Raw genomic sequence first — 13,808 nt, 5'->3', positions numbered from 1 at the left:
TCTCAAACTGTGGCATGCCCCTTTATACGCATATATTTAAAGTCTTGACGTTTCTCTATCGCGCTGTTTTCTCTCTGTGTCTCTCTGAAGCTTTTGCCTGTAGCAGCTCTCAGACGTTTAAAGGCTGTGTGCTCCCGCTGTTTCACGACTACCAACTACATTCATCGGTCTGTCAAATGAGCACTTCACGTGTTTTCATGAACCCAATTTAACAGGGTAACACCACAACTGGGTGGATTTATTTTAGATGTTTTATCGCCCAATTTTGCTTGTAAGAAATGTGATCTCAGAGAAACTGAGTTTCAGATTAAATGTATTTAAACAAGTGTGTTAAAATTATACATATATACAATATATATAGAGAGAAAGAGAGAGGCAGATAGACCCTCTTTAAAAATCATGTTCTCTTGAAATGTGTTTTACTTTCATGGGAAAATAACAATAAATGTTACTGCCAAACACTTCTGTCTGGATTCTGTAGAATCGTTCACCTAAACATTTCTCAGAATTGACTTGCCTCACTGCATCCTCTAGGTATTATGTCTTGCTTTCTTCAGCTGATCACAATTAAGTTTAATGTCCATTTCTATATGTTCATAGGTTATAAAAGTACATTCATACATAATTAAAGCAATCGGAATTATTTAAGTGAGTTAATAAATGTCTTCTGAGGCAAAACATATAGGTTTGTGTGGGAAACTATTAAAGGGATAGTTCAATCAAAAATGTAAAGTCTGTCATCATTTACTCACCCTCTTGCCATTTCAAAACTGTTTAACCTTCTTTCTTCTGCAGAAGAAACTGAAAAACACAAAAAAGGTTAAACACAGCACAGTGCATGGTGTTTATAGAACAAGAAAGATCATTCTAGTAAATAATATCTAATAAATGCAATCTCCCGATGGTTTATTTAGCATATTTTCCATTAAGTGAATACTTGGCTGAAGAGATGCGTCTTTAATCTAGATTTAAATTGGGAGATAGTGTCTGACCCTCGAATAGTATCAGGAAGGTTATTCCAGAGTTTAGGTGCTACGTATGAGAAAGCTCGACTGTTGGAGTAACAGTACAGCCTTCAACTTGCATGTTGTAATACGAAATATTCGGCCGATAAGTAATATTTCTGTTTTATTAGAATTTAAAAGAAGGAAATTACAGGTCATCCAATGTTTTATATCTTCAATGCACTCTGCCAATTTTGGATAGCTGGGAGGATTCATCTGGTCTTGATGAGATATATAGCAGAGTATCATCTGCATAGCAATGGAAGCTAATTCCATGTTTTCTAATAATGTTTCCAATGGGCAGCATGTATATGGTGAATAGCAAGGGTCCTAAAAGTAAGTAAGTAAGTAAGTAAGTAAATTTTATTTCTATAGCACATTTCACAGATAAAAATCACAAAGTGCTTCACAACAAAAGGAAGAATACGCAACATTTATGAAAAACATTACAGTACAGAGCCTAATCAAAAGGACAGAAGTACACATTAGACCGGCCTAGCCACCCTACAGTCTAGTTAAAAGCCTCTTTAAAAAGAAGGGTTTTTAACTGGTTTTTAAAATTTTCCACACAGTCCAAACAGCGTGTGGAAGGAGGCAAGGCGTTCCACAACCTGGGTGCCACAGCTTGAAACGAACGGTCCCCTCTTGTTTTAAAATGAGTACGGGGGGCAACTAAAAGTCTCTGACCTGTTGATCTCAAACTACACGAGGATGTATGCAGCTGTATCAGGTCAGAGATGTATGCGGGCGCCTGTCCTTGCAGGGCTCTAAAAGTTAGAACCAATATTTTAAAGTGTATTCTAAATTTCACTGGTAGCCAATGGAGTGAAGCTAAGACAGGAGTGATATGTGCCCTTTTACTTGTGTGCGTTAAAAGCCTAGCGGCGGAGTTCTGTACAGTCTGGAGACGGCCAAGATCCTTCTTATTAAGGCAAATAAAGAGACTATTACAATAGTCTAATCGAGACGAAATAAAAGCATGAATTATCATCTCCAGTTCTGCCTTTGACACTAAAGGTCTTATCTTAGAAATGTTTCTTAATTGAAAGAAACAATTTCTAATGAGTTGCTTCGAGTGTTTCTCCAACGACATGGCCGCATCAAAAACAACACCTAAGCTCCTGAGACTCGGCTGAACAGATCCCTGAGGTCATCCATAATTTTCTTGCGTTAGATTTGACGATTCTTCATTTTAGTTGTCAAGGTAAGTGTTCAACCCTGTCGATAACAAGTTAAACGGCTGATTCCTGCAGTGCCCAGTGTACATGTTACTGCTGATTGGCTACAAGGTCGATTTTGTCTAAAAAGCTGCAATTCGCAAATCGAACACCCTGCCTTTAACGTAAAATCTGAAAAGATGAAGTACTTCTTGATACGTCATAAAGATGTTCAATTAACATTTAGAATGAATTGAGTTCCCTTGAATGTATTTTGTTTTAAGGTTTGTTTTGTGTTAAAGAATAGAAATGGAAAAATTTGTTTCTCTCAACACATTATAGATAAAACTAAAATAAATTAGGCAAAACATTAATAGTTTTATCAGACTGAAAGTTAAAACATATCTCACAGCAAAAACGTAACTATTTTACGATGTGGCTAATTTAGGCCAATTTTCAAATAATTTTTGAACGACCTCATTCATACATTTGACAATTTGCTTTTGCACCAGTGATGATAGTGTTAGGGGCGGGAATTCAGTATGGCATTTGTCTATGAATTTGTTTTTGTATGATTCACAATGTATGAATTACTTTAAGCCACCTTGTAAAATAGTTACAAATTCCCATTAGACCAGGTTGTAAAGTTACTTAACGTCATATAAAGAGAAGTGGCAGAACTAAGTTCAGCACTGTCAGTTTCAAAAGCACTTCAAACATGCCTTCACAGAAACACTTTTGTGCTATAATTATATTCAGTATTTTAACTGCTCCATGTTCTGTTATTATTATAAAATCCATCCTATCTACTTCCGAGATCTATCTGCTTGTCTGTCTCAAATTAGATTTCATTAGAGAAATTAGTCATTAGAGATGTAATTGTGTATTTCATTACAGTGTAAGACTTTTCGGAGTATGACTTTCTAATGAAGTCTCAATGAAGTGACAGAAATAACCTCCATCCATCCATCCATCCATCCATCCATTTTCTTCCGCTTATCCGGGACCGGGTCGCGGGGGCAGCAGTCTAAGCAGAGATGCCCAGACATCCCTCACCCTAGACACTTCCTCCAGCTCTTCCGGGGGGACACCGAGGCGTTCCCAGGCCAGCCGGGAGACATAGTCCCACCAGCGTGTCCTAGGTCTTCCCCGGGGTCTCCTCCCGGTCGGACGGGCCCGGAACACCTTCCGAGGAAGGCGTCCAGTAGGCATCCGTAACAGATGCCCAAGCCACCTCAGCTGACCCCTCTCGATGTGGAGGAGCAGCGGCTCTACTCCGAGCTCCTCGCGGGTGACCGAGCTTCTCACCCTATCTCTAAGGGATCGCCCAGCCACCCTGCGGAGGAAGCTCATTTCAGCCGCCTGTATCCGGGATCTTGTCCTTTCGGTCATGACCCAAAGCTCATGACCATAGGTGAGAGTAGGAACGTAGATTGACCGGTAAATTGAGAGCTTCGCCTTGCGGCTCAGCTCTTTCTTCACCACGACGGACCGGTACATCGACCGCATTACTGCAGAAGCTGCACCGATCCGTCTGTCAATCTCCCGTTCCCTCCTCCCCTCACTCGTGAACAAGACCCCGAGATACTTAAACTCCTCCACTTGAGGAAGGAACTCTCCACCAACCTGAAGTGGGCAAGCCACCCTTTTCCGACTGAGGACCATGGCCTCGGATTTGGAGGTACTGATTTTCATTCCAGCCGCTTCACACTCTGCTGTAAACCGTCCCAGTGCATGCTGAAGGTCCTGGTTTGAAGGGGCCAACACGACGACATCATCCGCAAATAGCAGAGACGAGATCGTGTGGTCCCCAAACCTGACACCCTCCGGCCCTTGGCTGCGCCTAGAAATTCTGTCCATAAAAATTACGAACAGAACCGGTGACAAAGGGCAGCCCTGCCGGAGTCCGACATGCACTGGGAACAGGTCCGACTTACTGCCGGCAATGCGAACCAAGCTCCTGCTTCGGTCGTACAGGGACCTGACAGCCCTTAGCAAAGGACCACAGACCCCATACTCCCGAAGCACCCTCCACAGGATGCCGCGAGGGACACAGTCGAATGCTTTCTCCAAATCCACAAAACACATGTGGATTGGTTGAGCAAACTCCCATGCACCCTCCAGCACCCTGTAGAGGGTGTAGAGCTGGTCCAGCGTTCCACGGCCTGGACGAAAACCACACTGTTCCTCCTGAATCCGAGGTTCTACTATCGGCCGTATTCTCCTCTCCAGTACCCTGGCATAGACTTTCCCGGGAAGGCTGAGAAGTGTGATCCCCCTGTAGTTGGAACACACCCTCCGGTCCCCCTTCTTAAAAAGAGGGACCACCACCCCGGTCTGCCATCCCAGAGGCACTGTCCCCGACCGCCACGCGATGCTGCAGAGGCGTGTCAGCCAAGACAGCCCCACAACATCCAGAGACTTGAGGTACTCAGGGCGAATCTCATCCACCCCCGGTGCCCTGCCACTGAGGAGTTTCTTGACTACCTCAGTGACTTCGGCTTGGGTGATGGACGAGTCCACCTCTGAGCCCTCAGCCTCTGCTTCCTCAATGGAGGACGTGACGGTGGGATTGAGGAGATCCTCGAAGTACTCCTTCCACCGACCGACGACATCCCCAGTTGAGGTCAACAGCCTCCCACCTCCACTGTAAACAGCGTTGGTAGGGCACTGTTTCCCTCTCCTGAGGCGCCGGACGGTTTGCCAGAATCTCTTCGAGGCCAGTCGATAGTCCTTCTCCATGGCCTCACCAAACTCCTCCCAGGCCCGAGTTTTTGCCTCCACAACCACCCGGGCAGCAGTCCGCTTGGCCTGCCGGTACCTGTCAGCTGCCTCAGGAGTCCCACAAGCCAACCAGGCCCGATAAGACTCCTTCTTCAGCTTGACGGTTTCCCTTACTTCCGGTGTCCACCACCGGGTTCGGGGATTCCCGCCTCGACAGGCACCGGAGACCTTACGGCCACAGCTCCGAGTGGCCGCTTCGACAATGGAGGCGGAGAACATGGTCCACTCGGACTCAATGTCTCCAGCCTCCCTCGGGATCTGGTTGAAGCTCTGCCGGAGGTGGGAGTTAAAGATCTCTCTGACAGGAGACTCGGCAAGGCGTTCCCAGCAGACCCTTACAGTACGTTTGGGTCTGCCGAGTCTGTCCAGCTTCCTCTCCTGCCATCGGATCCAACTCACCACCAGGTGGTGATCAGTTGACAGCTCCGCCCCTCTCTTAACCCGAGTGTCCAAAACATATGGTCGCAGGTCAGATGAAACGACCACAAAGTCGATCATCGACCTGCGGCCTAGGGTGTCCTGGTGCCACGTGCACTGATGGACACCCTTATGCTTGAACATGGTGTTCGTTATAGACAAACTGTGACTAGCACAGAAGTCCAATAACTGAACACCGCTCGGGTTCAGATCAGGGGGGCCGTTCCTCCCAATCACGCCCCTCCAGGTGTCACTGTCGTTGCCGACATGGGCGTTGAAGTCCCCCAGTAGGACGACGGAGTCCCCAGTCGGAGCACTTTCCAGCACCCCTCCCAGAGACTCCAAGAAGGTCGGGTACTCTGCACTGCCGTTCGGCCCGTAGGCACAAACAACAGTGAGAGACCTAACCCCGACCCGTAGGCGCAGGGAAACGACCCTCTCGTTCACCGGGGTAAACTCCAACACATGGCGGGAGAGCTGGGGGGCTATAAGCAGACCCACACCAGCCCGCCGCCTCTCACCATGGGCAACTCCAGAGTGATGAAGTGTCCATCCTCTCTCGAGGAGTGTGGTTCCAGAGCCCAAGCCATGCGTAGAGGTGATCCCGACTATCTCTAGTCGGAACCTCTCAACCTCCCGCACCATCTCAGGCTCCTTCCCCGCCAGCGAGGTGACATTCCACGCCCCTAGAGCTAGCTTCCGTGTCCAGGGATCGGGCTGTCGAGGCACTCTCCTCCGACTGCCGCCCGATCCACAATGCACCGACCCCCTATGGTCCCTCCCGCACGTGGTGAGCCCACGGGAAGAGAAATAACCTATGGATGAGAAAAAAATTACTATTGTAAGCCTACAGGGGGCACTGGACCCTTAAAAGTGCACACAAAACACACTGGGAAGTTTTCACAATGACAGTAAAAAATTACATTTTGTAGATTCACAATGTTTTGCTTAATAATATGTACATAATAGGAATATCAACAATATAAACAAACAGATCTCTTCTAGCTTTGAACATAACAAATATTTAATATGCAAATGTAGCCAACTTTGAAAGCTAAGCCAAACTCAGTATTTTAAACACATCTACCGTGGATTAAATGTAAATATACCCCTTCGTACATTAGGTTTAATGAAGCTTGACAGCATAAACATATATCCTGGCTTTGCACTATTGTCATTAAACCTGCATAGAAATACTCCTTTGTCAGTTAAAAACAATGAGATAATTCCAGCCTGTGTCTGCATACATAGAATTAATATCCCAAGCAGTCTTTCTTGCTCTTCTTTGTTACAAATTGTATTTGACAGTCAGCCACAATGTTTACATATAAAAGACTCCAGTAGCCTACTTCTCAGTATGTTCTGTGTTTTTACAACAGGCACGAATGCTCCCTATATAGCCATGACATATCTGTCTCCCAGCTATACATAGAAAACCACATTTTTTTTTATAGACCCATTTCTTATCGTCGCTGCGGATGAAACCCTTCTGACTGAGCCTTCTGTCTGTAGCATGCTTCACAATTATGTATTACTGTAATTCTGTAAATACTAGTTTCAATGTTTTACAAAACTACAAAGTATGTTTGTTTGTTTGACCAGTAGAGGAAGCATTATATGTGGTATTATTAAAGTTAGAACTTGCTTAGAAACTAATGTACTTTATGTAATATAATGTCAGATGCAATGTAAGTCGCTTTGGAAAAAAGCATCTGCCAAATGCGTAAATGTAAAGTTCACAAGCATCCAAACAGCAACAATTCGCTCTGCTTTTTAAGACTTTCTAAAAAACTAAACAAATGCAGATAAGGGTAAACAATTGGCTAATATAGATTGCTGACTTTGTTTTAGAGCTTCTGTCACACACCAGATTTGTTGTGCTGTACAAGACAGTTAATTTAGACCAGATGTACTGTGCAAGACAAGATTCAACCCCATGGACTACTGCACCCTTCAAGTTGGTCTTCACTGCATAACACAAGATCCAGGGGCGATCCAACTCCTCCCACTTAATATACTTTGCCACAATTGAGAGTAAATTGCAATTCGTGACCTCCAACGTTTGCTCTTATCAATCACATAATTTAGTGTACGCCCGTTGAAGTACTTCGGGACTGAAAGACGATGCCAAACATGGGGTAAAGTGAACTGGTGATTATATTAAGGTGATTCAGATGAACAAACGACGGGTAACAATCCACAGCTCATCCACAAATTACATCCACGGGTAAATCCATAATAAACGATAGGTGACATTCACAGGTAAACACTCATAACATCCACGTAAAAAGGTAATGATGATCAGTTGCGGGTGGAATCATGGCGTGTAAAGGATTATGGGGAGGGTTTTCCTTGAGTTCAAAATTCAGGTGAAAGGGAACAGGAATGGGCGGGAGAAGGTGCTTGGAGGTCAGGTCTTCTGTAACACTTCGGGACTGAAGGATGATGCCCCGCATGGGGTCAACTGAACTGGGGATTTAATGTTGGTGAAACAGATGAACAAACAGGTAACAATCCACAGGAAATCCACAAATAATATCCACAGTTAAATACACAATAAATGACAGGTAACAATGAAAGGTAACATTCACAGGTAACATCCACAGGCAAAAGGTACTAGAGGATCAGAACTGGCAAAACATAAACTACAAATTTACAACTAGACCTGACAATGCACAAGACAAAACACAAGGGTATACATAGAGTCCAGGGGAATGAGGATCAGTTGCGGGTGCAATCATGACGTGCAAAGGATTATGGGGAGAGTAGTCAGTGAGTTCAAAAGTCAGGCGAAAGGTAACGGGAATGGCCGGGAGAAGGTGTTGATGCGGGGGCCATGGCAGATAGTGATGGAGTTGCTACGTAAGTAATGATCACAGTGAAATATTTGTTAACCCTTACCCAAAACCTAAATATAATAAAATAAGTTAAAAAAGTTTGTCATCGGCAAGTTTGATTTTCATCAAAATAATTACTTAAGTTGCGACTCAATGCAGAAATGAAAGAGCAAAAACACGAGTATGACATGAAATCTGTCGACCAATCACAATGCAATGGGAGGAGACTGGATCTGGATCCAACGTCGCCCCCTGGATTTCGTGTTCTGCAGTGTGGAGCTACTGCACACTTCAGCCGTATATCTGATGTGCTGTCGCTCCTGGAGTTCTTCTGACGTGTAAAAACTCCGGCCATGTGTTTAAGAGGTCAGATTTCGGATACATGTAAATTATAGGAACTGACGTCAAACTAGAGAACAGAGATTATGAGAGAAAGACACCAGGGATATATTAAAATCTTATGTTTGCCATAGAATCAGTGGCGGTTCTACATTGAATTGCACCCCGGGCGAGAACATCTTTGAGCGCCCCCCCCCTCGAAAAAACTAAATTATGTCATATTTTTCTTGACCTAAACTACAGTGGTACAAATTGAATTTGTCATTAAAATGTAATTGTACCACTGTAGTTGAGGTCAAGAAAAGTAAACATGACATTGTTATAGAACAATTTGACAGAGTATTAACACTTAATGATATTTTACTGACATTCAATTTGTACCACTGGAAAAAAAAGTGGTCAGAAAAAGATTCATGACAGTTATAATGGCCTCATGACAGCCAATGTCAAAACCAATATGACGGTTAACCCAGCTGTAGTGGCCTTAATTCATTTATCTTCTTATTGGTTATTTGTAATCACGTGTTTTGTTGTGTTCACTTCCGTTTCCTTTATATCCGGTGTGTTATATTGTTTGTCGTGGTTGGTAGGGGGTGAGCGATGGGATGGCCAACTTTCTGTTGACCGTACAAGTAAAATGTTTGTTCTGTCAAATAAAACAACTGTGACGCGTACAGAAGTGTCTCTAAGGCAATATGGTTAGATGTCGAAACACCAGCTAAGTAGTGTCTTACATTCAATTATTAATCTGCTATGTCATGTTTTTATGACAATTATGACAGGTTAAGATGTATTGGTTAATGTAAAGTTGTCAACAAAGACCTCAAACAAACAATATTTGCATTAAAAATGTCATAATTGAGCGAATGACACTTAATGACAGTTGTCATAAACATGCATAAAACCTTCATATTCATGACATGTGTGATGTAGCAAATAAATAGCAAAGGTCTTAGAAACTAGCTACAGATTGGAAAATTCTGTTTGCTCATTACGGGACCTTACGTTAACCCAACTGATGGAAATAAATAATAATAACTGAACTTGTAACAGTTTTGTTGCAAAGCACAATATTATGGTGAAATTAGATCTCGTGTTTGTTGACTTAAAACTAAATTTGTGTTGTCGGTTACCTGCCCTGCGCGGACCTCGAACCGGCGTCCGTCCGAATGAAAGTCGGGCGCTCTAACGACTAGGCTTAACAGATGACAACATGGATACAGTAATCATAACACTGAGAGAACATTATAGTTGCATGCCTTTATCTTTTCAGCATGCAGGGGCGCCAATTTGCCAATTCCCCACACAAAGAATGATAGATAATAGATAACCGATTTGCGGCGGCCCAGAGTTTTTTTTAATGCTCGTGCCGGTGCCGCCCCCCACGTGACATGAAAAAATGCCCCCCCGGACGACTGCCCGGTTCGCCCGTGCCTAAAACCGCCACTGCATAGAATAGTGCATAGTGCATAGTGCATAGTATTAGCCGTTTTGAAGACACCAATACAAATCTGGCTCTGGCGTATCAAACGTATTAAATTTAGACTAATTTAACTTCAGTTTACTTCATAGGAAACATGGTAAGTTTATTTTTGTGAGTTTATTAGAAAATGCTGCCAGACGGGTAGAAGAAGAGCTTTCTGGCTGGTGAGACTGAAAGGCTTTCAGGAGCTACAGACCATGAATTTCTTTCTGTTTGTGTGTGTTGACCTGCTGGCCTTCATTACCATGCCTCAGTAAACAGCCTAATGAACAAACAGATGAAGAGAGAAAGAGAGAGAGAGATAGAGAGAGAGAGAGAGAGAGAGAGAGAGAGAGAGAGAGAGAACTGTGACATTATATTTGTGTTTCTTTCTCACTGTCTCTATCTAGGGTTCATTACAAAAGCATTCATCTTTGCTTTTTATTGACATTGACGTATTTTAAAACTTTGTATAAAACTTTTGTATACATGTTGCACAGTTGGACTTGAAGTGAAAAGTGAAGCTCAGATTTGAGAAGAATTTAAGTAGGCTTGGCAAACATGTGTAAAGCTTATTGAGTCACAGCCCAGTGGTCTGTTGCACAAAGCCAGTTTCAGTGACTACCCAGTTTAGACTGAACAAACTCTGTCTGCTCACAGGGACAATATAGACAAAAATAATTACTTTTTATTTAAATTAAATTTTACATTTTATTTAAATATTATGTCAGGACCTTTTGGAGTATTGGGTTAATATCTAAGTATTAGAAAATAAGTAATGTGTTTCTGTATTTAATTTGATCTTTGACATTTAAGTGAATTTGATGCCTTTATTCCTGGAAAAAGACTGTATATTACTGTGAACTCTTATATGTAAAACAAATTTATTTAAATGTAAAACTCTAGGGCTTTGACTCTTCAAAGTTATTGTGAGTCTGTAATAATGGGTTACATTTATACGTCAACAATTGCTGTGTTGCTACTTTGCAATTCAAATGGTTTAGAATTCGTATTAATAGCTTGTTTTTGTTGGTTACTCATTTTGATGTTTAACACTGTTCACTGCGAACATCAGCTCTTTAATGTGTCATAATCATTGTTCAGTGTTAAACTTGAGTTAAGAGAGAAAGTAATAAACATGAAATAGATTGACACCGTGTCCACACCAGGGGCCTGTACCATGAATGTAGCTGAACAAACTCATGGTAGTTGGATTAGTTTTGAGTTGACAAAACCAAACCAACGTGATCAAGCTTTGTTGGTACCATGAAGCAGCTCATGGAGTTTCTTTGTCAACTCAAGCTTTGATCCTGAAGCTAAGATTAGTTTGCGCGCGCGTGCACATGAACGAGTGACGTCAGCATGGTTAAACCAATCGCATTATAAATGGATAAAGCGATTTCCACAATATGAACACAAACATGAATTTCAGCCATGGACTGATATGTTTCTGCTGTCTACGCAAGAGAGAAGTGTTTCAGAAACACTGCTGATTGCGTTAATGCGCAAGTTAAAAGACTATATAGTACACATATTTACTGTAGTGCTGTAGGCAAACAGGATCCGCGGGGTCCTCGGTGGAAGGTCCGTGTCCTTGCGGGCAACTTTTTATGTAAGGCATGGGTACAGAAATATTACAACAAATGTTCATTGAAGCTCCCGCATATTGCAATTTTAACCTTCGCGCGGACAAAAAACATCCATTCAGGCAGCAGAAGCAAGAAAGTTAACCTTACATCTGCTTCATCATTTCCCTTCCGAGTACACATGAGAGGAGTCGCGTGCAAATAAAGTTCATTCTCATATATTTCTGAACTTCTGTACAAATTTGTTAAAGCTGTAAACGGCTAATTTCACAGGCAAATGACACCACACCGCTTCTGCATTGTAAACTCTGACATCTTACGTGTTTAAAATCAATAAATGCACCGTGTACTGATGGTTCATGTCAAACAAGTTGCACAAAAAATAATGCGGACTGGTTGCATGTTGGTCTCCTTTTAGTCTGATATGATAAAAACTAGGTTTTTTTTGCAGAAAGAAGACGGAGCTCAGAATTATAAAATAGCGGTGTGTTCTGCAACACAGAGAAGCGGAAGAAAATATAAGAATTACACTTAATAAAACGGCCTGCTTTTACAACAGAATGCATAAGCCTCTACCTTTAATAGACTAGTCTTTGCGCCATTAACCAGGTCAGTCATTTCATTGAAGCCTTAATAAAAACTACGGTTCAGGACAAAGAAAAATGTCCTAATACAGTGAAACTGAAAGTGTTCCTAGATGTTCTGCACCACAGACAAGAATGTAAAAAATGCAATGCAAATACACGTGATACAATAAAGGTGGAATATAAGTAAGTAAATTGAATTTCATGTGAGTGTAAGGGAAAGCCAGCAAATCTGTGATTTTACCTATATAGTAACCAATATTTGATTTTATATTTGTAATATATATTTTTATATTTGTATATTAATATTTTTATTTTATTAAACAGTATAAAAAATAACTAGCCATTCTAACACGCACTGTCAGTCAGTTACGTAATCTATATGTTTCTTTGCTCACAGCTGATTGGTCAAACTTCAGTCTGAGATCTTGAATCCAGAACATAACCTGCCCCGGAGCAGGTTAGCCGTGCAGCGCAAGATACCATGGCGACGAACACCGAATAAAGCCGAGCTACTTTCATGGTACCTAAAACCCATGGTTGGCACAAACTAAACTGAAACATAGCTGGCTAGCCACCTAAACCAGCTTCATGGTACAGGCCCCAGAAGGTGTGCTGCGCCACATCCAGTGTGGACAAAACTATAAATGATGTTTAGTTCTTATGTGTTTCTAATGTTCTTTGTCGCGTCGCCGTCGCATCCGGTGCTGACACGGTGTAACCCAAATTAACTTGGGTTGGATTTGACAGGTTTTCTCAACTCAAAGTTTACTCTTCAACTCTGAGTTTGTTCAACAGGCCTCAGAAAGATGAGGGGGCATTTAAAGCAAATCGTGCCAAATAACTGTAGGAGAATCTCACTCATGATCATGAATCGTTGGCTGTGTCTGCGTGAACAGGGTGCGCAGTGGGATGCAAAATACGTTGACTGAAAATGTACACACACCCTATCGTTGCGTTGGGATCGAATCCAATGATTGGGCAAACATCCTATCCCTTTCACAGACGATATACAGTATAATTATAAAAAAATATATTATTGGACCACTTTACTAACAGAATGTAAAGAGCATAACAAAAAATGTTTCTTGAAAGGATCACCTATTCTGCCTTTAAGTGTAGTTAAAGTTGTTTTTATACCAGTTGTTTACTTGAATCCTTATGAATTTAAATTAAATCACACAGCAGGTTTGTTTCTGATCTCATCCAAACAAACTGTACCGTGTGTTTGAAGTTTAATATGATGTTTTCATGTGCCAAACACTTATGACTGTGGGTTTATGTTGGAGCTATAGCCTACTGTCGTGCTTCTGTCAGCTTTCATTTATTTCTTGTAAAATAAATGATTTGTTTGAAGGGTTCGTTTGTTCTGGTTTATGTGAATTGTTGAGAAAATTAGCTGACTCGCACGGAGAGGATAACACAGTGTAAACATGAAAAATCTCAAAATCATCGTGCCGTCAAAAGAGATTTGTGTTCTGGGAAGCTCCTCTACGGCTTGCATCTTTAATCCACAGCCTTTTATACAGAAATCCTGCTCTTCAACATCTGTTTTTTATAATTCCTTTTAAAAGTCTGTTTGCATGGATTTGATATTTTACTAAAAACAATATGATACAAAATGATCGTAATAAATTT

Source organism: Barbatula barbatula (assembly GCF_947034865.1).
Source record: "Barbatula barbatula genome assembly, chromosome: 23".
In the NCBI taxonomy this organism is placed as follows: Eukaryota; Metazoa; Chordata; class Actinopteri; order Cypriniformes; family Nemacheilidae; genus Barbatula; species Barbatula barbatula.
The sequence above is the reverse complement of the archived record's forward strand: the minus strand, read 5'-3'. Positions refer to the sequence as shown.